General features: G+C 39.9%; 1 protein-coding gene across 1 annotated transcript in view; it reads left to right on the top strand.

The window, feature by feature from the left end:
• LOC124802880 overlaps positions 1-25,744 on the top strand; it is a 205,723-nt gene that overhangs the window by 785 nt on the left and 179,194 nt on the right. The gene's annotated exons all lie outside the window — the stretch shown is intronic.

Below are 25,744 nucleotides of genomic sequence, written 5' to 3' on the forward strand. Positions count from 1 at the left end.
TTTTATTCGATCTTCTTTTCAAGGAGACCGAATTACTTTATACTATACCTTTCATTACTGCCGTAGCGCTTTTGTAAGGAAATACACCTGGTTATTATATTGTTTCGATACACATTCACATTACAGTTCCAATGCCGATGAAATTATCACTAACACAGCCACATAAGAGGTAAGTGAGAAAGAGTAAGACACAAACGGAAAATAATGACAGTAAACGCGAATAATCACATGGTTTGGAATGTTTTTGTAAAAATATCACAACCTAAAGAAATTCCGAAAACAATCTGGCACTCATCATGTCGTTAACTTTATTTATGTTTCATATTGTTTCCTTTCCTTGCGGTAAGTGCTTAATTGCTGCAGGTTAGATTAGATTAGATTAGTACTTGTTCCATAGATCATGAATACGACACTTCGTAATAATGTGGAATGTGTCAGGTTAATAAAAGGTTTCTATACAAGATATTACATTACACAAAATATTACATGACACTTAATATTTTTTTGTGGGGGGTTGGGGAAATTACCCACTTACTATATCCAAAAATTCATCTAATGAGTAGAAGGAGTTGCCATTAAGAAATTCTTTTAATTTTCTCTTAAATGCTATATGGCTATCTGTCAGAGTTTTGATGCTATTAGGTAAGTGACCAAAGACTTTCGTGGCAGCATAATGTACCCCCTTCTGAGCAAAAGTTAGATTTAACCTTGAGTAGTGAAGACCATCCTTTCTCCTAGTGTTGTAGCCATGTACACTGCTATTACTTTTGAATTCGTTCTGATTGTTAATAACAAATGCCATAACCAAATATATATACTGTGAGGCTACAGTAAAGATCTCTAGCTCTTTAAATAAGTGTCTGCAGGATGATCTTGGATGAGATCCTGCAATTATTCTGATCACACGCTTTTGTGCAATGAACACTCTTTTACTCAATGATGAGTTACCCCAGAATATGATGTCATACAAAAGCATAGAATGAAAATAGGCATGGTAAGTTAATTTACTCAGATGTATATCATCAACATTTGGAATGACCCTAACAGCATAAGTAGCTGAACTCAAACGTTTCAGCAGATCCTCAGTGTGTTTTTTCCAGTTCAACCCCTCATCAATACATACACCTAGAAATTTTCAGTATTGTATCTTAGCCACCAATTTCTGATCGAAGTCTATATTTATTAATGGTGTCATTCCATTTACTGTGTGGAACTGTATATACTGTGTTTTGTCAAAGTTTAAAGAGAGCCCATTTGCAGTGAACCACTTAATGATTTTCTGAAAAACATTGTTTACAATTTCACCAGTTAATTCTTGTCTGTTGGGTGTGATAGCTATACTAGTATCATCGGCAAAAAGTACCAGCTTTGCATCTTCGTGAATACAGAATGGCAAGTCATTAATATATGTTAAGAACAGCAGAGGACCCAAGACTGAACCTTGCGGCACCCCATTCTTGATTGATCCCCAGTTTAAGAAATCACCAGTTTTTTGCATATTATGTGTGTGGTGTCACCGCCAGACACCACACTTGCTAGGTGGTAGCTTTAAATCGCCCGCGGTCCATTAGTACATGTCGGACCCGCGTGTCGCCACTGTCAGTGATCGCAGACCGAGCGCCACCACACGGTAGGTCTCGAGAGACTTACTAGCACTCGCCCCAGTTGTACACCCGACGTAGCTAGCAACAGACACTGACGAAGACTCTCTCATTTGCCAAGAAGATAGTTAGAATAGCCTTCAGCTAAGTCAATGGCTACGACCTAGCAAGGCGCCATAGCAATTGATAGTTATCGTATGAAGCATGTCTCATCAAGAACGATACCTCACGCCATCCTGCGTGAGCTTATAGCGTGCATTTCGGCCTTCCCTAGCTATATAACAATGTGAACTACTTATTTCAACTTTCTGCACTTTTCCAGTTAGGTATAATTTAAACCATTGGAGCACTGTCCCATTCATACCACAGTACTTGAGCTTATATAGAAGTATTCCATGATTTACGTAATCAAAAGCCTTTGATAGATCACAAAAAATCCCAACAGGTGACTTCCGGTTACTCAGAGTATTTAATATTTCATTAGTGACAGTATATATATCATTTTCCATTGAAAAACCCTTCTGGAAACCAAACTGACATTTTGTTAAAACTTCATTCTTACAAATGTGTGAAGCTACTCTACAATACATTACTTTTTCAAAAATTTTGGATAGGGCAGTCAGAAGAGAGATTGGGCAGTAGTTGTTGACATCAGACGTATCCCCTTTTTTATGCAGTGGTTTAACAATGGCATACTTCAGTCTTTCTGGGAACATACCCTGCTTCAGAGAGCTATTACATATGTGACTAAGAATCCCACTTATTTCTTGGGAACAAGCTTTTATTATCCTGCTGGAAATGCCATCAATTCCATGTGAGCTTTTATTCTTGAGAGAGTTTATTATCTTCCTAATTTCAGCAGGAGAGGTGGGTGGAATTTCAATTGTATCAAATGGTGTGGGTGAGGCCTCTTCCATTAACTGCCTTGCTTCTTCTAATGAACATTTAGATCCTATTTTCTCTACAACATTTAAAAAATGATTATTCAAAATGTTTTCGACTTCTGGCTTGTTGTTTATCAAGTTTCCATTCGCTCCGATGGTGATGCCATCATCCTGTACTCTTGGTTTCCCTGTCTCCCTTGTAATAATATTCCTGTTGAGGAAAGGTAATGCTGGAGGAGTATGTCCTGTTACAGTGCTCAACATATAGTTTTGAGTGAACAATTTAATCTTAATACAATTTATATATATATATATATATATATATATATATATATATATATATATACAAATGGAGGCTCTACTGAAGAAGCTCATAAACATTAACTATTCTAATTTCTTTGAAAAGATTACTGAGTTAGAAGTAAATAATTTATATCTCATTACTGGCTGAGAATATTTAAAAACTAGATATGGTACGATCTTTATTAACCGTGTTAAAGCGTATGAGGATTTCAGTTTCGTTTACATAAACATTCTAAAACTATTTTTATTTCTGCACGTGTCTTCAACTTTCGTGGAAGCATGACGCGCTGTTTCTGGTGTCATTATTGGATGGGGTAGGCGCGCATTGTCCCCACCGCACGGCTCCTCACCCGTCTTGCACACACCCGAATTTTAAGCACTTAAACCATACCAGAAATGTCTCAGATCGTTAATTTTTTCTTTTAAACTTGCAGTTCATATTTATAGCTAATATTGCAGATGTAACTGTTATGTAAGTGACTAGCAGAGGAAAGGAACATCTACTTACTATACTTTGCAAACCATCATGAGGTGCATGGCAGAGGGTACGTCCCATTGCACCAGTTATTAAGGTTTTTTGCATTTTTATTCACATATGGAGTGCGAGAAGAATGATTGTTTGAATGCCTTTGTGTATGCAGTAATTATTCTAGTCTTATTCTCACGATCTAAAGTATGCGATACATAGGGGTTATAGTATATTCCTACAGTAATCATTTAAAGCCGATTCTTTAAATTCGTTAATAGACTTTCCTGAGGTTGTTTTACGTCTATCTTCGAGAGACTTCCAGCTGAGTTCCTTCAGTATCTCTGTGACACTCCCATGGATAAAACAATCCTGCGACCATTCGTACTTCTCATCTCTGTATACATTCAATATCCCCCATTAGTCCTATTTGCTATGTGTCCCATACACTTGAGCAATATTATTGAACTGTGACTAAATGTCACATTACCGACGATTTCTACAAAACGTGACTTTAATTTGGTGACATGAGATATTTTATAACACTCCCTGTAGCTCAGTTCATATGATAACTTTTTGAAACTACGTATACTTTATTAACTACTAATCGTCAGAAATATGTGAAGTGTCTACTGGATGACAAAAACTAACACTTTCCTTACACAAGACGCCTGTTAAAAGAAAAGTCGATGCATACAGGCTCTCCACAGTTATTACTAGTTATATCCAGTCAGATTTGGGATGGAGTAAGAAATAGTCGTGGCCATTGGTCTGCCTACCAGGCATACTGCATCAGATTCATAAAACGTGGTCATGCAAACTGACAGTGCACAAATGACTAAATTTTGACATTACTGTTCCGCAGGTATGACACACAGTTATTGGAAACAATATTGTCCGACAATTTTCTGGAACGTGCTTTACACTGTTGACAAGTGTCTTTATTAATTCCAAATGGTAATCGAATTACGTTAACAATCTTCTCGTCGTTCTCCTGAAGATAGAGGTGTTATTAAGCCCAGACCAAGAGTCCAACGAAAACAATGAATTATTTTCTGCAACTGGCAAGAAGACGTTTCGGATTTAGTAATGAAAATTACAGTGAATTATTTTCTGCAGCTAGTACGAAGACGTTTCATATGCAGTATTGAAAATTATTCTTCGCCATTTTCCAGATTTTGCTACATTGAGTACAATATTTTAGAGACTAAAAAGCCCTTTTTTAAAATTTTTGGTCCTAATTTCCCTTATCTTCCTGAAGATGGATATAAAGCTCGTTCATGCTTCAACCTCGTTGCTACAAACTTCACTTGAAATGATAAAGTGCGGTTTTCACACATTTCCTGCACGTAACCTGACTGACTAGCGTTATACACATAATTTTAGTGGATTACAAGAAGCTTCATCTTCATGTCAGCTACGAATTTCTCTATAGCACAAGGTGACACAGAATAACGGGAATATTGGAAATGAGTAGCGGCAGCCAAGGGCAGGTGGCAGCACTGCGGGTTCGTGACAGTAAGCGATTAACCGTACGCCATTTCAGTAATCATGGATCAGTGGAGCGGACAACAGCGTGTGTTAGCAGCCATAAAAATGTTCTATAAAAACAATGATAGTTTGGTAGCGGCGCAGAGGGAGTTCCGATGTTTTTGTAATAAATCACATCATGACGTTCTAAATTTAGGAGGATGCCGTTCCATCGAAACAAGCTAAAATGTTGGATTAATAACTTTGAAGAGACTGGATCTGCTGTCAAGAAGAAACCAACAGGACGACCAAGAAGCATGCATTCTCCAGTGAACATTGATGTTGTACGCGAGTCTGACTGAAGGAGCACACGGCATTCACTTCGTAAGCAAGCGGCTATGGTTGGTATGTCCCGGGAGAGTGTTTGCAGAATTCTTCATCTTGATTTAAAATTTCATCTGTACAAACTGCGGATGGTGCAACAATTGAAGGACAACAATTATCGGCTACGATTAGGATTCTGTCAACAAATGATAACAAAAATAAACAATGACGATGAATTTCTAAACAAGATGAGGAACAATTTCATCTCACAGGTTATGTAAATAAACAGAACTACCGTTACTGGGCAAACACAAATTCTAATCATGTTCATGAGCGCCCTTTACATGCTAGTAAGGTGACAGTATGATATGATGTTTCATCACATGGGATTATTGGACCGTATTTTTTCGCAAATGAACAGGGGAAACACAATAACATCTAGTTAGGCGGAGATGTTACGATCTTCCGTTACACCTGTATCGAACGACTTTCCGAATGTTCAAGAAGCCAGATTTCAATAGGACAGAGGGACTCACACAGTGCACAGCTGTGACATATGTACGAGAATTGTTTAGCAACCGTGTGATCTCACGATTTGGTAACATTCCCTAGCCTGTAGATCGCCAGATTTATCCGTTTCTGATTTTTTCTTGTGGGGCTACCTCAAGAGCAAAGTCTACACAACTCGACTAAGAACCTTGGATGAGTTACAACAGAGAATTCAGGATGCAATTCACCGTATCCTAGCTGAGATGTTGCAGTGGTCAATGAGGAATCTCCACAGCAGATTTCACGAATGTATTCGTTCAGGAGGATGCCATCTAAAGGACGTAATTTTTAAAAAAATGATAAATGCCATCAGTGTTTCGTAAATCCCAAAGTTGTAAGGTTTCAATTACTATGAATGCAATTACTTTCCTTTATCAGTTCTAGTTTTATTTGATTGTGGAAATGTTTCTGTGTCAACCCGTATTACCATTCACAATGTTCTGTACACTTTTACTTGAAATGAACTTCGTATGTTTGCGACTTCTTTTATGTGTAATTTCCTGAATTCAATTAACCAGGTCGAAGGAGCGTGGAAATCAGCAATGTTCATCTTATTTACAATTCAGAGGGCTCACTCTCTTAGAACTGCCTCAGTACCGATAACGGTGTAGTGAATCTCACGAGGAATTCTAAAGCTTTCAAATAGTTTTTCTTTCATAGTTTTTCGAGTTTCATTTTAGTGCATATTTCTACTTTTTGTATATCTTTCTGCCATTTGCAAAACTCACGATCAGATTTTACGAAATGAAACTCGACATTCTTGAGGATATTTTTCTTCTGTTGTTACAACTAAAACTCTTGTACTTGTAAAGAACGAACAAAAATACCCCAAGGAACTGTAAAGCAGCTACAGACAATATGGCCAAACAAGCGAAGAAACTGACTTTGCACGCCGCTTAATTTTAAGCATTTGCTCCCTTCTTTGTTTAACAAAAGGCCGACAACATTCTAAATTCGAATGAATGTCAAATAAATTACATATAAATAAATACTAATAAATTACATATATGTTGGTCTTCAGCAGAAGTAGTTTATTTCAATTGCTTGTCACGTTTTTCATGTTTCAACTTTGCAGGGCTGAAAACATTAGTTGGCATTCCGCACTGCTGTGAAACTCTGGAAGCTTCACAAAGCAGATGCTATTAACAAGCACATATGAAGGAAACACACAGAAAATTGAGTTTTATCACCATTACTGACTTTCAGCGATGCCACAAAGGCATGTACATTAAATGAGTTGCAGATTCGAGCGAATAGCAATTGTAAACGACTGTATCAGAGAAACTATCAATGGAAACTGACATTCACTTCACAAATTATGATCACACTGTGCCGTGTCATCTGCTACTTGACGTTCACCTGCTTGGCTGAGCGGTAACGTGCTTGCCTACTATGCAGTGGGCCTGGGTTCGATTTCCGGCTGTGTCGGAGTTTTACTGCGCTCGTGGACTGAGTGTTGTGTTGTCCTCATCGTCATACCATCCTCGTTACCAGCACTCAAGTCGCCTAACGTGGCATCGACTGAAATAAGACTTGCACTCAGCGGCCGAGCTTCCCCGGATGGGGCCTCCTACCCAACAATGCTTTACGATCATTTCATTTCATTTTTGTTGATCGATACACAGTCAGCCAGTGGCAGATTATGGACCTAAATTCCGGGGAGGCCAAGAAACATACTGGAAAATCCCTTTACTTCCCTTTTAATGTAAGCATACTTGGCGTTCCTAACGACCAGCATCATCATCACCACCACCACAACCACCACTCCTACTATTACTACTACTACTACTACTACTACTACGATGATGATGATGATGACGAGTACTACAACTACTATTGCTAATAATACTAATGAAACTTTTATTTACAAACGAATTAGTAGATCGGATGTTTGAGTGTTGTTATTTGTGAAATAATTTAACTGTACGATCCTGCTCCTTTCTGAACCTTTCGACTTCATCGTCATACCTTGTGCCTCGGCTTTCAAGTATTGGTTTTCCAACTGAGTTACAGCAAGAACTGATGAATGATCCTGGGCCACACTTTACATGTTTAAGATAAAAAACACTCGTATCAGCCTAAGCACTTGTTGCAGGAATGGTAGCAATTAGACGAAATAGTTTGAAAGCTTCTGGAAGAATTTGGTCCATTCCATTCCCAGTCATTCTTTCGATTACGCCCCCTAAGCTGACAAAGTGAGGTGCTAGGAAGACAATATATTCCGCAGTTCTATACTCAACTGCGAGCTACCGAAGGGTACATCGTAAGTTGGTAATAACGAAGGACGCATCATAACCTGGTAGTAATTCATCCACACCGTCTACAGGCAAATGCCGGGCATTTTCGTGAATGGCAGATATTATTCTCTGGGTTACAGTTCCATCTCGTTCCACTGTCCGAAGGACCGCATTTACGAACAATACTGTCGAGAACTGCTGTGTGTTTGGAAGACCGGTGGAAGAAAGCATAAATGCTCTGAAGCATGGAGAAAAAAATCCTTGGATTTATACAAGAAGAGCACTGCTGCGAAACTAAATTTAAACGATGTGCTAAGCAGTGAGTAAAAAGAGCTGGGGGAGGGACAGTTTTACAGACCTTAAAAAACAGGCAATTTAATTCTGTTGCAAGAGCGGAAGCACCATCATAGGTTTGTTCTTCGTATCATAATTCTGAAACACGCTACTCAGCACAGTGAATAAAGCAGCTTAACTAATACCATGAAAACGAAGAAAATGTTCTTAAAAATGTCGCCATTGCAGTCCAGCAGCCTCGCAGCAATAGAGCATTGTGACTTGTCCATAACGTTTGTTGCTTTGTCCACAATGCAGACATGAAATCAGGTTCTATCCAAACATGGATTACAAATCGACTCATTTATGCATTCAATCAGTTCGTTCTGTATGGTTTTTTAAAATCCTCGGAAATAGCCCATTTTTCTTCCAATATGCTTTCAAATCATCGTTTCTGTTTAGCACAAGTATATTAATGGTTTTGAAATTTCAGTGATTCAGGAAATCGTCTGTCTCCTCATGACCTCTGAAAGGCAGCTCCTGCTTGACCAAAAACTTGTGACGTCTGTGAGCATTTCGGGATCTCTGTTGCCTTTCACTTCACTGTTGTATCTGATTTCCTTCTGTTTGTGATGCTCATCAAGTGGCTCTGAAATACTAAACACATGTTTGTAACAACGAAAACAGTCAATTTTTGACAGTGTAAAGCAATTGGATAGATAAAAAATCTACTCACCAAGCGGCAGCAGAACACATAAAATAGCGTTATAATCAGATAAGCTTTCGGTGCCATTGGCTCCTTCTAAGCAGAAGGGTTGAAGTGGTAGGAAGAGGGATGAAGGAGAGGGATTGTGATTTTAAGTGATAAAGCACACACAACCACTCAGCTGCATTGCTCTGTTAAAATTGCTTGTATATCCTTACCTATATTTATACTCTAGTTGTTCTTGATTCATGTTTACATCAAATCTGGGCAAACGAAGTTTCTTCACTTTCATCCTTACCACATATTCCAAAATTTTACCTGATAAATTGCACACTGAATTCATATTGTGTCGTTTTCGAACGTGTAGTACGCTGCTGAAGAAACTCACTAAACTCACAAAAAGAAACTAATACGCACGTTATACGCACGTTATCTGCAGTCAACAAGCAAGTAAACTGAAGTCCAATAGTGCTCAGAGCCATTTGAACGAAGCAAGTAAACTAAAGCAAAGGGACGTATTTCGCACAAGGGGTGTATTTCGCGCGCTTTTTCCTCTCATCATACATGAAACTCTCGCTACTCTAGTGCACTCTGGCGAGATTTTGCAAACTTATTCCAGCGGTGGATAGAAAATCCAGCGGCAGAAACAAAAAGTGTATAAAACACTATAAAAACAATAATACTAAACATAGATTAAAGACACATCAAAGCATAATGGAGATATACAGAGACAAGTATTCGATAGCGAAGTTTCAGCAGTTCTGTTCATTCCCTTTTGATGAAGCAGTGCACCGTGAAACTTGTGTGCTTGCTGGTAGGACATCCTTAGGCTGAAACACCAGATCTTTTGGGATGCCCATAGGAGTTGTACTCCGAGAAAACCACGCCCCCAAACTTCTGCTATATAGAGTCAAGCGGCATAAAAACACGCAGCCTTAAGACTAGCTTCTACCTGTTCGAAAAACATCACGTTACATTACACATCAAGAATTTTAAAAACTTTGACCAGCATTATTTAAATCCGTTTGGGAAATACGTGAAATGCGTTCAGATAATTTAAATACTGTAATACGTTATTGATAAACTTATTTTGATATATATTTTATGGTGACTCTACCTCAGAGTCTTTAATTACGAGGCGCAGATGGGTTAGCGTTTAGCTGTCACTGTGTGACTTGCTCTTTAGTGCTGGCAGTTTAGAAGCAATAACACAAGCCAACGCCTTTCACGTTCGCCGACAAGTGTGCACAAAGGTTTCTTGTGAAAATAGTTATTGCTACTTCTGCTACTTCTTCTACTACAGTTAATCATATTAATATTTTACCAGTGAGGTTAGCTTTGTACCACTTACCTTTCTTCTTCCAGACGGCTGCCGTTCCACCTACTTGCATTATTTTATATTGGATGTGACAGTTTTATTGCTTCTTGATTTCTATTTCATATTTCAGTTGTCTTTAAAACTTCCTGCAACCTCTTAGGCTTGTGATTATCGTTTAATTGCGTTGATTGTGACGACAGCTTCTGGCGACAGTGATTTGTTGAAAACGCCTGGTGGATACAAATATCTTCACATTTCACAGAAAACCTGCAATCCTGTTTGTTTTTACTTCCTTCTGCCATGCCTTCTGGCATGATCTAAGCTTAGCCAGAGCATTATATGTAGCAAAAATTGCATGTTTCTTAAGACTGGTCTAAAGTTATCTTGAATGACAGTGTAACTTGGTAGCAGTATTGAAACTGAAATTTTACTCTAACAATGCGTAGTTAGTATACATTTTCACTTTTCCAAGCGCTCAGTAACTATACATCTAAAATGTTACAATGCCTGTTGTAATATGTAATTTATTTTGTGCCCAGTATTTTCAAAAAAAGGCAAGAAGTGGTAGAAGTTACCCGATTGATCTACAGAAAATTGAGGAGGTCTGGCTTCCCTTGCCTCCTCTGATCAGCCACCACTGTCCTCGTCCAAAGTTAGGAACCTGTCGTGTTCAACATCTACATTTACATATACACTCCGCTAGCTACCAAACGGTGTGTGGCGCAGGACACAATTCGCGCCAAAGTCATATTTCCCGCCCTCTGTTCCGCTCGCGGATCGTGCGAGGGAAAAACCGACTGTCTGAGCGCCTCAGTACAAGCTCTTACTTTCCTTATCTTTGAATGGTGATCGTTGCGCGATTTGAAATTTAGTGGTAATAATATATGCTCTACATCCTCGGGAAGATTGGATTTCGGAATTTAGTGAGCAGCCCCTTCTGTTCAGCGCGCCGTCTATCTGCAAAAGTGTCCCACTTCAGACTTTCTATGACATATGTAACGCTCTCGCGATGGCTAAATGTACCAGTCACGAATCTTGCCGTTCTTATTTGGACCGTCTCAATCTCTTGAATCAGACCCAACTGGTAAGGGTCCCACACAGACCAACAATACTCCAAGACTGGACGAACTAACGTATTATAAGCTACTTCCTTTGCTGAAGGACTGCATCACTTCAGGATTCTACCAATAAACCGCAATCTAGAGTTCGCCTTATCCGTTAATTGTGTAATCTGATCATTTCATTTGAGATCATTTCGAATAGTCACACCCAGATACTTGACGGACGTTACCGCTTCCAAAGACTGGGCATTTATTTTTTACTCATACATTAATGAGGATTTTCGCCTTGTTATATGCAGTAGGTTACACTTACTAATATTGAGAGATAACTGCCAGTCATTAAACCACGCATTTATTTTCCGCAAATCCTCATTGATTTGTTCACAACTTTCGTGTGATGCTACTCTCCTGTAGACTGCATCATTATCAGCAAACGGTCTAAGGCCGCTGTCAATACCATCAACCAGATCGTTTATGTAAATCGTAAAAAGCAGAGGACCTATTACGTTACCCTGAGGCACACCTGAAGTTATGCTTGTCTCTGTCGAAGTCACCACGTTCAGGACGACATACTGCTTCCTGTCTGTTAGAAAACTTTCTATACAACCCCATATGTCATCGGATAGACCGTAAGCGCGCACTTTTTGTAGCAAACGACAGTGCGGAACTGAGTCAAACGCCTTTCGTAAATCGAGAAATATGGCATCAACCTGGGAGCCGATATCTAGAGCCTGTTGTATATCATGCACAAATCATGTTTCGCATGACCGCTGTTTCCTAAAACCATGCTAGTTTCTGCAGATGAGCTTCTCAGAGTCTAGAAATGTCATTATGTCTGAACATAAAGTATGTATCATGATTCTACAACAAATCGATGTCCGTGAAATTGGCCGGTAATTATGTGCATCCGATATTCTACCCTTTTTATAGATTGCTATGACCTGGGCTTTCTTCCAATCCCGTGGAACTTTCCGCTGTTCCAGTGATCTGTGATAGATGATGGATAAGAATGGTGCTATATTTATAGCATAGCCAACATGAAATCGTACGGGGTACCGTCTGGGCCAGATGCCATCCTGGCGTCAAAGGATCTTAACTGTTTTACAATCCCAGATACACTAAACACTATGTCAGCCATCCTTTCGTTTGTTCGATAATTGAAAGGGGGAATGGTGCTGCAGTCCTCTACCATAAACGAGTTTTTGAAGGCTAGGTTTAGAATTTCGGCCTTCTGTTTATCATCATCAGTTACATTACCCATGCTGTCAGCAAGAGAAGGTATTTAATTATTTGTAGCGTTCATAGATTTTACGTATGACCAAAATGTTTTGGGGTTATTTTTAGAATCTGCAGATAAAATATTGCTTTCAAATTCGTTAAAAGAATCTCTCATTGTCCTTCTGACAGCTGCTTTCATTCCGCATAATTTCTGTTTGTCAGCGGGGCTGCGCTGTCTTCTGTAGCTGCAGTAGGAGTGTACATTTTTCCAGGTGCCTGGTGAGCTATGAACTTGGACTTTTACAACGTTTTTTAAAAAATTATTGGAGCGTGTTTGATATCGACATCGTTTTGCTTTCAGTGTATTCTTCCTGCATAAAAAATTTCGGACAGGTTTCGCATGTCAGATTGGATCGTTCCCTTGTTAGCGTGTGCTCACAATTTGATAGCGGCATGAGAAAACGTTTCAATGCACACATGGCGGCATCGCAGCGATAATCGTGCAGTAGTACTAGATTTGAAGCCAACAAGTTTGCACATATGCAGAGGAAAGCAGGCAGTGTTTACTTGTTTCGTTTATGAATCACTAAGAAATGCAGCAGCAGAGTTTGGAGTCACTCACTACTTAGTTTGTGGCTGCTGAAAGGAGCGTTCGTGACACTGTTTATGGGTTTAAGAGTAGATGAAAGTAAATTCTTTATTTTCAAATGAATGTATAGTAATTTGATGAATTAACCCTAAAACAAAAACCGTAGCATCAACTGTTCGTCTTTTAAGGATGGCTGGGACGTGGCTGCACGTTAATCTGTATCATCAGAGGAGAACTGGCCAACAACACTGTCTAAAATAGTAAAGAAAGTTTGTAAATCTGCGTGGGAAGACTTGTACAAAGAATGCATACCGAAATTTGCATACCGAAGGTGGCTGAAAAATGTCAAGGGAATTGAAAAAATGGTTCAAATGGCTCTGAGCACTATGGGACTCAACGTCTGAGGTCTTTAGTCCCCTAGAACTTAGAACTAGTTAAACCTAACTAACCTAAGGACATCACACACATCCATGCCCGAGGCAGGATTCGAACCTGCGACCGTAGCGGCGTCGCAGTTCCAGACTGCAGCGCCTAGAACCGCACGAAGGGAATTGAAAAGCACGCTTTGTGATCTGGACAATGAAAATCCATCAACCAAAGGAGGGAGTTCACTTAACAGTAGAAGAAATAATTTCGCTGATTACTTTATAGACATTGCTGGGAAAGTACCACAGCAGGACATTTGTATCTAAAAATTGTCGGTAACAATCGTTGCAAACACTGAATCAGTTTATTTTCGAACGTGAAAGATTTTTCAGTTTATATCTCTTATAATGGCTCGTGGATTTGAGGTGCAGATGGTCGCCGCGCGCCGCCAATCAAACAGTCTGAAATTCCAAACTATTTTATTGTAGCCCCCCGCCATGGCTCAATATAAATTACAGCAAGTTGCAGTGGGGCTGAGGAACCCAGCTATCTCCTGCATATTGTCACTCATAATAATGCCAGGATGGATCGTCAACCCAGCAGTGGCTCATGATGCAATTGCCTGTGTTCAACGGTGGCTCCATGTCCGGCTTGTCTCCGGCGACTCCTGGTCCGTGTAATGTCGGCTAGCTGCAGCTGTGTGTGTTGTGGTACGACTCACACACCCTGTACTGTCCAGCAGGGGCTGGTCAGTGATCCAGTGACCCGCATTGATGGCTGGCTAACTGCTTCTGAGGGATGGTGCTGGCCCAATGTGGTGGTGGTTCCAGGCGTGGTTTCAGGGCGGACTGCTCTGATGCAGAGTCGAACTGTGGTCCACAAACAGCATTCTGAATGCCGCCCAAGCATCACAGTCCCATGGTGATAGAGCTGTGATAGTAACAGAAGTGAAATTACTGTAAAATGGCGAGGTATTTATACTCTAATGAACTTTGCTATGCCTTGTGGCACGTATATTACACGTTTTAGCGGCCGCCGGTGTCTAAAGGCTTTCGCCCTCTTCTACCTAGGTACTACTACGTGAACTGTTACCGCGCCTCGTCAGGCCAACTCACCTCGCAGCGTTCAAACGACTGTGTTACACACTGAAGAGCCAAAGAAACTGGTACTCCTGCCTGATATCGTGTAGGGCCCCCGCGAGCAAGCAAAAGTGCCGCAACATGACGTGGCATGGACTCAACTAATGTCTGAAGTAGTGCTTGGAGGGAATTACCACCATGAATTATGTAGGGCTGTCCATAGATCAGTAAGAGTATGAGGGGGTGGAGATCTCTTCTGAACAGCACTTTGCAAGACATCCCAGATATACTCAATAATGTTCATGTCTGGGGAGTTTGGTGGCCAGCGGAAGTGTTTAAACTCAGAAGAGTGTTTCTGGGGCCACTCTGTAGCAATTCTGGACGTATGGGGTGTCGCACTGTCCTGTTGGAATTGCCCAAGTTCGTCGGAATGTACAATGGACATGAATGGACACAGGTGATCAGGACTTGTTACCTGTCAGAATCGTATCTAGACGTATCAGGGGTCCCATATTTCACCAACTGCGTACGCCCCACATCATTACAGAGCCTCCACCAGCTTGCACAGCCCCTGCTGACATGCAGGGTTCATGGATTCACGAGGTTGTCCTTATACCCGTACACGTCCATACACCCGATACAGTTTGAAATGAGACTTGTCCGACCATGCAATATGTTTCCAGTCATCAACAGTCCAGTGTCAGTGTTGATAGGTCCAGGCGAGTCGTAAAGTTTTGTGTCATGCAGTCATCAAGGGTACATGAGAGGGCCTTCGGCTCCGAAATCCCAAATCGATGATGTTTTGTTGAATGGTTCACACACTGACACTTGTTGACGGCGCAGCATTGAAATCTGCAGCAATTTGCGGAAGGGTTGCACTTCTGTCACTTTGAACGATTCTCTTCAGTTGTCGTTGGTCCCATTCTTGCAGGATCTCTTTCCAGCCACAGCAATGTCGGAGATTTGATGTTTTACTGGATTCCTGATATTCACCTACACTCGTGAAATGGTCGTTTGGGAAAGTCCCCACTTCATTACTACCTGAGAGATGCTCCGTCCCATCGCTCGTGCGCCGACTATAACACTTAAATCTTGATAATCTGCCACTGTAGCAGCAGTAAGCAGTCTAACAACTGTGCCAGACGCTTGTCTTACATAGGCGTTGCCGACCGTAACGCCATATTCCGCCTCTTTACATATGTCTGTATTTTAATACGCATGTATACACCAGTTTCTTTGGCGCTTCAGTGTATTTTATAGGGCATAAAACCCGCGCTTGCCTACGGCTTCAACGAACCCTTTCCTATTTTGCGTGTTTCCGACGAAATATGGTTGGTGCGCCACATTGCCCTCCTCTTTAACCCTTTCGCTGCTATAGTGAAGCTCTTTGCATTCTGAGTTGAGGCTGCATTGCTTATGACTGTACTGATCGCCAAGAATTGGTGCCTGTGCTGAAAGATGGCGTTCTGGACGATGTGAAATACTTATCATCCGAGTTTTCGAAATCTATTTGGTGAAAAATTTTGATTTTGCACATCCTACAGTCCGAATCTTCACTTTATAAGGAACTTAATTTCATTTCGTTATCCGTCATACTTACTGAGCTGCATCAAATTATGTAAAAATATTGCCTGTGCTGAGAGACAGCGTTCTGGCCGATATAAAATACTTATCATCAGATTCTTCGGAAACCGTTGGGTGAAAATATTTGATTTTGTGCATGCTATAATCTGAACCTTCACTCGATAAAGAAGTGAATTTGTTTTTGTTGTCTGTCGTACTTACTGCATTGCTTAAAACTAAGTAAAACATTGCACAACATTTCAAAAGAGGTCACAGAGGTAACAATGCAGTGTGTAAACTTTGCGTATGGTTGATTTTAGTTTATACTACATTCATGATACGTAGATAAGATATCAAAATGATATTTAAAATTGAGAGCAGGACGGTGCCTTATTGAGTTGTATATTCAACGAACGGTCAGGCGCGATGCGACAGAACTGTCCGTGTAGATTCGCCGGCTGCTATGAGATAGTTATCATCCGTTTTCAAGAAAACTACTAGGTGAAAAAATTTGATTTTTCGTATCTTACAGTCTGATATCTTCGTTTAATAAAGGATTTAATTTCTTCTCGTTATATGCCGTAGTTACTGTGCTGTATCAAAGTAAGTAAAACTTTCGCAAAATTTTAAAGATTTAGCAGAGGTAAAAATACACAGCATAAAGTTTGGGTGTAGTTGATTTTAGCTCATAGTGAATGAAATGTAGAAAAGATATGAAATTTTATTTAAAATGGAGGGCAGAAGGATATATAATTTCGTTCTCGAGTTACTGGGTTTTATATCCGAAGGACGGTTGCGCTCAGTGCTCCCGTTCATGTCCTTGCGCATCGCGAATTGTGTGTTCATAACAATCGTCGTATATCATTAACGATTCAAGATATCGAAACGAGGTTTTCTGCAAATGACAGCACACAATGAGGCACATATGTTGTGTGATAAATACTCGAGATATTTTTTATTCACTGAGGTATGGAAGTAACTCGTCCGCAGCAGTGCGGTGGGCGGCTCCATAGCACTATAGGAAAATGTAACCGGTGTACGTCAGAGATGCACGTATTCTCCTTCACGCCTGCATGCTTCTGTCTCCGCCACAACCATTAAAGCAGCTCAGCCTGCCGCAACGGAGGCACAAGAGTAATGTGGGTATAGCAGGCCAGCATGGGTTTCCGCTAGCCTGGCAAGTTACACAGTATCCGTTCAGCCTGCCGCACCTGGCAACAAGTTGCGCTATCAAATGGTTCAAATGGCTCTGAGCACTATGGGACTCAACTGCTGAGGTCATTAGTCCCCTAGAACTTAGAACTAGTTAAACCTAACTAACCTAAGAACATCACAAACATCCATGCCCGAGGCAGGATTCGAACCTGCGACCGTAGCTGTCTTGCGGTTCCAGACTGCAGCACCTTTAACCGCACGGCGACTTCGGCCGGCTGCGCTATCAGTGCAACGTGACTAACGAGGTATCGTAAAGGTGGAGCAGCAAAATGAGCGTACCAAACTTAAAGAAGATTGAGGAAAAATTAAGAATCTGGGGATATACACCAGTCACGAGAAGTTCAAGTCCAGCAGGTGAAAAGTTGTCGTGTGTTTAGGAGGCAGACTTACATAAGTCGCTTGGTGACTCGCAATGGAAATTGTGTAAAAAGTTACTAAAACGTTCATTCAGGAACCTCTAGCATGTTACAAAAGTTTGTAAATTTCACAGGCAGTTTCGTCACTTAATAAATATTTTGCAAGTGGACAAAGAGTTAGGGTAAGATAAAATCAATGGGAAACAGCGATCTGTCTGTTAAATAAAAATAGTAAAAAATAGTCAGTCACACAGTCTTTTGTTAAATATATGACAGGTTTCAGCCTCCAGTTGTATCCCACCTTCAGATAAGGCTGCATTCACAATGGCACCGAAAATGGTCGTTAGAAATCGTTGCCAGAAGTCGCCCGATAACGTCGGCTGACAGCATGGTCATAGTACATTCGATGCCCATCGCCAGTTTTCAGTAGGGTCATGGAGTTTAGATTACTTTGGGTTAGAATCTATTCTCTGTACGAAGTAGGTTAGATTTTAATCTCTTAGGATTGGGTGAATACCAAGACGCCTCTGTGCTTGGATGCGAGTGCTGGATAGCAGCTTCTTCTATTGAAGAGACGTCGAATGCATGTAAATGAGCTTTCCTGTCCCGTTAATAATCTGGCGACTACTATACACTCTATCCTCAGTTACAGGAATAACCAGACAAGTTTTACGAATATATGGATGGCAGAGAAAGTTCTGTTGCATACTCGAGATAATTAGTGGGGATCTTAAAAAGCAAGCTGTAAACACTCTGTTTTGCTGTATATATTTAAAGTTGTGTAAACGTATGTCAGTCAACCTTCAGTGACTGTCATTTAGCACACGATTTAAGACAAGTGTAAAGTGTAGCATAAGATACCTTGAAAACCTAAAGCACTTAAAAGTAGAAATATATACTATATACTGTACCACATTTACAAACAACTTTATATTAACAGAATTACTATCCTACTGGCATAAAACGCCAGTAAGCAGTAATAATAATTTGTAAACAACTAATGACAATCTATCAAAAAAAAAGATCCAGTACAGTAACTATAAGGTTGTAAGATACCAACCCTTTTCACTTGATCAAATTATTTTTTGAGTTTACAATCTATGCCTAAAATTTCCGATAAAGATTTTGCCTGATTGAGGTTTCGAGTAAACCTGAGATTTCAGTCCAAAGATTTCGAACTATATCCCAATTATGATATTTTCACCCTCAGAGTGCCACAAACTCACTCTTACTTGGACTAAACTTACCAGTTTCTCAAGTCCATATTTCTTGTGCGAGAGCGTCGGTCGATTTGAACGAAGAAAAAAATTAATTAGAATTTCACTGACCGTCGTTCGTAGTCTGCGCGTTTGGGGGATAAGATCGGTTATAGTGTGACCGCGAACAGAGTGGCCTACTGATATGAAAAGATCGGCCGTCTGCGGTCGATGTCGGTTGTCGCCAGAATCCACCGATATCGGTTATCATCCACGGGCGACAATTTCAGGGGGTGACAAATTCATATTCTTGAAGAAAGAAACCTTGTTTCACAAGCCATCTATACTCCGTTCATCGTTAGAATAAACCTAATGTAAACATTACACCAAGTTTTTCTTCCGCGCTTGCTGAAACCTCATTGGATTTCGTTTCACATGGAGCTGTTTCGAATACAGTCAAGTACGATAATGAGAATACGTTTTATGCTGTGCGTTACGCACATATCGACTCAGCGATAATACAGGGAAACAGCTTTACATCGCACTTAACTGGGACAGAACTGGCCAGGTAAGTGACCCAACTAACCTGCATTGGTGTGAAGAGTTGCAGTAACGACGTAAAAAGTGACGAGCAGAGAACAGTATACCTTTGAATGTCATTTAATTTTGAAAGAAAAGGAAATAATATATGGTAAAACTCAGGCGATATGCTTCTTTATGTGACTGGACGGAAAACAAAACATGGTCTCGATGTTAGCTAACATAGTATAGGAATTAAAAACAAGAATGATAAGAATTCCTGACTTTAACAATTGGAATTTTCTGCATGAACTACGTGCAGCGCAAAAGAGCACTCATGAGATTTTACCACATAGTTAAATATTGAAGCCACTGAAGGTATTACAGTCAATTGTCTGGTAGTCTCTGAACCCCTTCCATATTGGACTCGGAGGAATGCATTTCAGTACGGCTACGTTAATAATGAGGTGATCAGCAACAGAATCCCAAGCCACTAAGAAATCCACATGTCCTCCTCCTCTTTTATGGTGGGCTGTTCTGCATTTCGCCATCGTTTGGCAGTGATGTGTCACAAAGCTTCATGCATTAGTTGCAGTACGTTTGGCAACTTAAATATCCTATTTCTCGCGACAAATTCCTTAACTTGGCTCCAGATGAATTCTGTTGGGTTCAGATTGCAAAGCTAAAGTAGCAACCGTAAAAATGCAGCATGTGTACAGTGTACTCGACGCAACGAATTTTTTTTCCATGTTTCAACGATGCATTTCGCTCTGTCTAGTGTGAGACCACATCTGTCCTACAAATCAATGGTGACATTCAAACAAAGAGCGTTTGATTTTTCTACAAACAATTTGATTGTGTAATGATTTCTCAACTTCAACAATCTTTTATACAAGGTAGAAGTATTTTCAATAAAAACCAGTGTTTTGCGTGCGGTATGTTATTAGACATTATAAGATGTGGATTTTTCCTGAAAAACGATGGTTAAGTATGGGCTAGTTGCCATTTATTTGATCAATTTCATATTTAGACGATTTAGGTCTTCAAACTCAACAAAAAAAGTTGCAGTCTCCAACGAGGTCGAACCACCACCCGCAACACACCCGAATATTAACCGATGATGCTACCAATTACAATACATCTATAGTTAAGATTCAATCCCTTTTCTTTAGTATATATTCCTCAAAAAAAGTCAAAGCTGATTTTTTTTCCTGTAATGATGGTTCAAATGGCTCTGAGCACTATGGGACTCAACTTCTGAGGTCATTAGTCCCCTAGAACTTAGAACTAGTTCAACCTAACTAACCTTAGGACATCACAAACATCCATGCCCGAGGCAGGAATCGAACTTGCGACCGTAGCGGTCTTGCGGTTCCAGACTGCAGCGCCTTTAACCGCACGGCCACTTCGGCCGGCTGTAATGATGTGAAAACTGTAAGTACAAATTGTTTCTAGTCATTAACGATGTTCTGCACTCGTGTTTCACTACGAAGCAGGAAGCAGTGTCATCCATATTCACGGTACTTATGAACAGCGGGACATTTAGAGCACAAGTAGCATTTAGAGAGACTGTGACTGTACACGATATTTGAAATAAAAATTACGCAGTTGAAGTACGAATAAGAAAAACGTTGATGCCTGTTAATACATCAGAATTTGTTAAAGTTTATACACATAGTGATAAGATTTTTAATATATAAGTTGGACCGTGTTCCAAGGGCGGAACAACACCTGTGTACGAGACCTACGGCTGCTGACCAATCATCGCGTTTGTGTTTGTTTACATCAGGTTTATTCTTATAGTGAATGGAGTATACTGTATAGTATCCAGCGCACGTTGGTCTATCGATGTTTCATTTGATTTTGAAACTCATCTCAGTTGGTTTTTAACATTTTTGAACAATTTCTGACCGAATCATGTGTTGATTTTTGAAGCCGTGCATAGTGTACGTGATGTCTCTGCCAGGGGAATCCCTGTCGCATCTAGAAATAAAAAGCATTGCCGCAGACAAAAGGGGACGGGGCAATGTAAGCTGAACGCAATAAACTCGAATGGGTGAATGACACTAATCTGGTTGGATTGGATGTGCAAATAATCAGCGTTGTTATAATTATGAGCGGAATCAATAGATTCAGTATACCAGAGTGGAAATAAAGGACTAACAGGAATAGCAGGTAAGAAAGATTACATATTATCTCCTCTGTTTATCCAAGAAAAAGCAATTTTGACAGAAAATTTTTGACAGAGTCTTACAGTATTAATAGCCAGTTGTACAGTCGCCGTTTAGCAGTCGCTTAAGTTCTATTTTCGGAATAGCGTGGAAAACGCATTGTATGAGTATGTAATAACGTCTAACCGGAAAATAAGTCCGGGATAACTGAACCGGTGATTCTGGCAGGGTTGGGGAAGTTAACGGGAGAATATGTTTTGACAGTGGCAGGAATAGTTACAGAATTAGCCATGAGAAGATTATTTGTTAGAACGAGGAAGAAAAAGAAACGGGGACATCACATAAATCATGTGGAAGAATATGACGATTCTAAATTTATATAAAAATTTCGTACTACTACTTTTCGAACTCATGTTTGAGAAACTGGAGCGTATGAATGACATGTGAAACTATTTCCTAACATAAAACTTTGTGCTTGTAGTAGGCCTAATAGGTATTTGCTAGTGTTACGTATATTCTGTCGTGTTATTTACGTAAATGAGATACTTAAAAATGACAATTTGTGGCTAAACAGTCTCACTTTTTGTCATGTGTAGCTGCAATGTTAGAAAGAGTTATTTCGTTTTATCTTGCAGACAGTGACAAAATGAACGTAATCAAATCGAGAAACTACACCAGCCTTGGGTACTATTCGTGTTAGCAACTTTTTCATTGTTAGACAACGACATTTTGATTTTTTTTATGTAGCAAAACGTTTGACGAACTTCAACAAGGTAATAGATTCTCTCGCAAAAAGGAAAGCACGCCATGTAAAACTATACCAAGAGTAGAGAGAAAAAAATGCAGAGACCGGAGAAGAATTGAAGAAATGTGTATTGTGTTGCTTGTCTCTTGTCTTTAGTGGTTTTATGTTTCCTGTATTTTATTTTATGTCACAGAAAAGAGAAAGTTATTAGCTAATAGGCGTTAAAGAGTGCAAATTTTTTGAAGAGTTTTTATTCTCCTGGTCACAAATAATCCCATCCAGTATTAATTGTGAGTTTTTTTAAGGGGGTAGGATGTCGAATTGGCCGGCTGGAAGCAGGAGAGCACCACAGGACATTTTAATTTCCACTGTCCAGGTCTGGTGGCTTCTATTACAAAAAAAATACATGCTTGAATTCCAGAGAGCTAAATCCAATGACGTGCGATAGAAAAATGTTCTGCGAAGAAGCGTGTCACTGCACTTTGGCACACAAGACCAAGTAACATGTCTTAAAATTCATGCGAACATATATGTTTTATATATCAAACTCTTCAGAAAGATGTGTGCTACAAAATGAACATATTTTGAAAATCTGTTTTTTTTTTTTTTTTTTTAATTTTGGGGGCACTATCAAGTTTTTGACCCGGTTCGGAAATATCGTAGATCTGGGGCTGATTATGACGCTTGGAACAGTTATGTTGACACAGTCACAAAACTGCTGGGAACAGCACAACTGTTCCAAGCGTCATCATCATCAGCCGGATGGTGCAATATCCGAAACTGATCTTTTTTTATTGAAAGAGAAAGTGTGGCTGACAGCTGCATGGGAATGTGTGCTATATATTTGAGGCCATTTAGCAGTATACAGGCTTTCTTAATTCAGGGTAAACATTGAAATAGGAAAAAAAATGTGGCTCAATGGATATTAAAAATCGCAGTCTGGTGGTATGCGACGTAGTGTGAAGAAAGCTTAGTATGAAAAAGAAGTTTCTTCTTGAAGATATGTACGTTTTAGATTCACTTAATAATAAAAACGAACTTCATGTTTGGTAGAATGCTTTTGGGTAATTTCGAATGACGACTAATTGTGGCCACTTAGAATGAATTCAGCGAACCCGCAACACACATCCCGGAAAAAGTAATTACAACTTGTATAAGTGTGGTCATATGTAGCTGGAACACCCTAATGTTACAGGAACTCAACTTCTGAAACCGTACTTTAGTTTCTGTTGCAGTGTAATAGACATCCCAGTTCTAAAGTGGAGAGAATCTCGACAGTCAGAGATGGTTCTCATTACTGCAGAAAAAATGTATTGTAGTAGGTAACCTGAAGATGGTTTGAATTGAGAATAGAGAACGAAGTAGCAGAGACAACTTTTCATACTGAAACATATAAATAAGACAAAAAGGAACAATAAATCCACCATTTAGTGATCAACAATTACAAAAAATGAACACAAGTTTCATTGAGCCTTGTCTTGTGATGCTCCGGTATTTTTATCAGTTTCTGAACCCTACTAATAGCGCTCCTGTGAAAGCATACAGAATAAACTGCTATGTAGCATATCACAGTGGGAAGACAGCCAGGCAAGCAAGTCTCCCATAGACTGCTTGGGTTGGGCATAGCTTGGATGGGATGGGAGTAAAGCTGCCTGCCCATTTGGCTGATAACATTTGGTAACTTGCCTGCCTGGTTAAAAGGCAAGCATGGGTAGGGATTGGTCTTGTTAATCTTTTCACTTCTAATGGTGTGTACATGTCCTGCTATATCTTTTCACTCCTAATGGTGTGTATACATGTCCCATGTATACACATTAAAAGCAGAATGTGTACACCTCTGGTGCACATATAGATGTAGCAGGACATGTATACACACCATTAGGAGTGAAAAGATTTAACAAGACCAATCCCTTGGGTCACCATAAACTAGATAATCTGTTTGCAAACTAGGGTGACAAGGGCCATGGCTGTTGGCTCCAGTCTGCTGTAATACTCAAGATTACTCTTACCACTATGTCTCCTCATGCACTGTTTACCCCAAGCTCTGTTAAATTCTTTTTAGATTGACTTAAAATACAGTTATAGTTACTGATACTCCCTCTTAGGCTCTGCTAATCCAATCCACTGGGATTTGAACAGTGGCTCGGTCTAAACTTCGTCACGTGTTTCGCTTCCTGTGTACATAAACAAGGACAGCACGTAGCAGAGTAAGTGTTGCTGTGATACATGGTGTGACAATGGTCAAGAGTGTTCCTCTCTGATACTGGATCTCCCTTTACTGATCCACATACTGCATGAACATCTCCACAGAGATTCATCCTTTCTCCTTGTTAATGAGTTTGTCTATGGAGAGAATTAACTCAGTTTCTAAAGTTTGGTTCACCATAGCAAGATTTTTGGCTGGTAACACTTCCATAGGTTTCTCTGGCCAATAAAACTGAAGCTGTGAATTACTCAGGTGGATTTCTTCTTAAACTGTGGTAGATAGACGAAACTAGGTCCCACCATTTCATATGTTGTACTGTTTATTAGCAGTCTACTTCCACCTAGCTCTGAACAGGTGAGCTCCACCTGTTCACAGGAACTGGCTACTACTAACACTTTATCAAAGGTAGAGTACAATCAGTGTGCCTAAATCTGCTGAAAATAAAACTCAAGACTTAATCACCTCTTTCATGTAGTCCTTTTCTGTGTTATGACCTCCCTTGACAAACTTCCTTAGCATTCCTAGGTTGACAGGATACACGTGAACTTTGTAATACTGGTACTGTGCCTGCTTTCCTGCTACTGGAAAGAAAACTGAAATGTAGACCTTTGCCCCATCAGTCCTTGCTTCTCCTGTGGTTAGGTTAAACAATGATTAGGTTTCAAGACCAACTTCAATTGGAGTGGTAGTTCATTTTGCACTTTCCATAGCCTCTCCAGATACTGATCTGGTAACAACAAGTTTACTCCCTGTCATTCTCGCACAGCCTGATATCTGTCTGCTTGCTTCCTGCGCACTGTTCTCCAAGGACTGTAACTGCATCATTATCACTACTTACCTATCCAATATTTCTAATTCAGCTTGCAACCTCTTATTGTTTTGGTTCACTGATTCTTCTACAGTTTTTGTATAGTTCATTACTTCCTCAGCCAGCTGGCATAATAATCAAGTATTGTTTAAAACATCTGCCTCCAAACTTGCAGTCCTTATTATGTGCCACTCATTTGCTACCATAATAACTTTTTCATAATGTGGGGTACAGTCATAATATAATTCTTTAAAGTCAGTACTACCATTAGACTGTTGTTTATTTACAGTGTTACATTTGCACTTACACAATCATGGTTTCGGCTTCAAAGTGCCATTATCAAGTGTTTTAAGTGTTATAAATTGCCTAAAATGGCATACTGTTGTCTTAAAATACACTATTAAAATAGACAGTGTGTCTAATAGTGTATTTTAAAATGATAGTATGCCATCTTAGGCAATTTGTAACACTTAAAACACTTGATAATGGCAATTTGTAGCTGAAATTATGATTGTGTAAGT

This window comes from Schistocerca piceifrons, chromosome 6 (genome assembly GCF_021461385.2).
Source record: "Schistocerca piceifrons isolate TAMUIC-IGC-003096 chromosome 6, iqSchPice1.1, whole genome shotgun sequence".
Lineage (NCBI taxonomy): Eukaryota > Metazoa > Arthropoda > Insecta > Orthoptera > Acrididae > Schistocerca > Schistocerca piceifrons.